At 21.1% G+C, this 1233-nt stretch overlaps 1 protein-coding gene across 3 annotated transcripts in view; it reads left to right on the top strand.

Annotated features, from left to right (window-relative positions):
* Positions 1–1233, top strand: part of LOC117182273 (protein transport protein Sec24A) — an 82959-nt gene that overhangs the window by 69241 nt on the left and 12485 nt on the right. The window lies entirely within an intron of this gene.

Raw genomic sequence — 1233 nt, 5'->3', positions numbered from 1 at the left:
ATATTTTCATGATGATTCATAATTTTAACAATAATGGTTAAGGTGGGGGTTTTTTACGTAGAAAATTTTTCATTTTCGAATTTGGATTAGAATTTTTGATTGTAAAAGTGTTTTTGGTCCGAAATTTGTATTTTTATTGAAAAAATTATATTTAAAAAAAGATTCATATTTTTTTAAAAACAATTTTAGGTTACGTTAGCCTTTTATTGAGAAAATTTGCTATTTTCAAACAAAAATCATTATAATTAAACGAAAATTATAATTTCTTACCATTTTGGTTTATTTCTGTAATTTTCGTCGATATTTAATTGTATTTTTAATGAAAATTGATTAAATTTCAAAGGATATTTATAATTGATCAAATATTTTAGGTTATGTTCCTGTATTTTACCTTAAATTGGTATTTTAAAACAAAATTAATTATAATTTGAACAATATTTAGATTATTTTCTCGATTTTGGATTATTTTAGTATTTTTCGTCGTAAATTATTGCTATTTTTAATAAAAAATTATTTGGTAAATAATCATATTTAAAATTTATCCACAAAATTAGGCTATTTTGATGCGTTTCATCTCAAATTAGTATTTTGGAGTATTTTGGTGTTTTTCGTGCTAATTTCTTGATATTTTTAATTAAAACTTATTAAATATCAGAAGATAGTTACCATTTATGAACAATTTAAGGTTATGTTTGTGCATTTCACCTTCAATTGATATTTCTAAACAAAAATTATTATAATTTAAACAAAGTTTAGAATCTTTCAACATTGTTTGATTATGTTTGTCTTTTTCTTCGTAAATTATATAGTATTCTTAATGAAAAAAAGAGATTTCCAAAAAGATAAAAATTTTTTTTACAATTTTAGATTTAGGTGGGTTTTTACATAGAAAATTTATTTTTTATTTTTCAACAAAATATCATAATTGGAAAAAGATTGAGAATTTTTGACAATTTTCGATTATTTTAGTGGTATGTTCGCGTTTTCCAACTTAAGTTGGTAAAGTTAAATTTGTTTAAAAAATAAATGTTTTTTTTTTGGTGAAAAATAATTATTTGAATTGAAAATTTAACTATTTTATTTTTGATAGAAATCTGACTAATCTTTTCGATTGAAAATTCGTTTATTTGGCTTAAGGGCATGTGACACAGCTAAATACCTATATTACCGATCTCACTTTTTCCGTTCACTGAATGTTTTTTTGAACCTAAGAACTTTTTTTGTAAATAAAAT

The sequence above is a fragment of the Belonocnema kinseyi genome, chromosome 1 (assembly GCF_010883055.1).
Source record: "Belonocnema kinseyi isolate 2016_QV_RU_SX_M_011 chromosome 1, B_treatae_v1, whole genome shotgun sequence".
Classification (NCBI taxonomy): domain Eukaryota; kingdom Metazoa; phylum Arthropoda; class Insecta; order Hymenoptera; family Cynipidae; genus Belonocnema; species Belonocnema kinseyi.
Note: the sequence above shows the minus strand (reverse complement) of the source record. Positions and strands in the feature narration are given on the sequence as shown.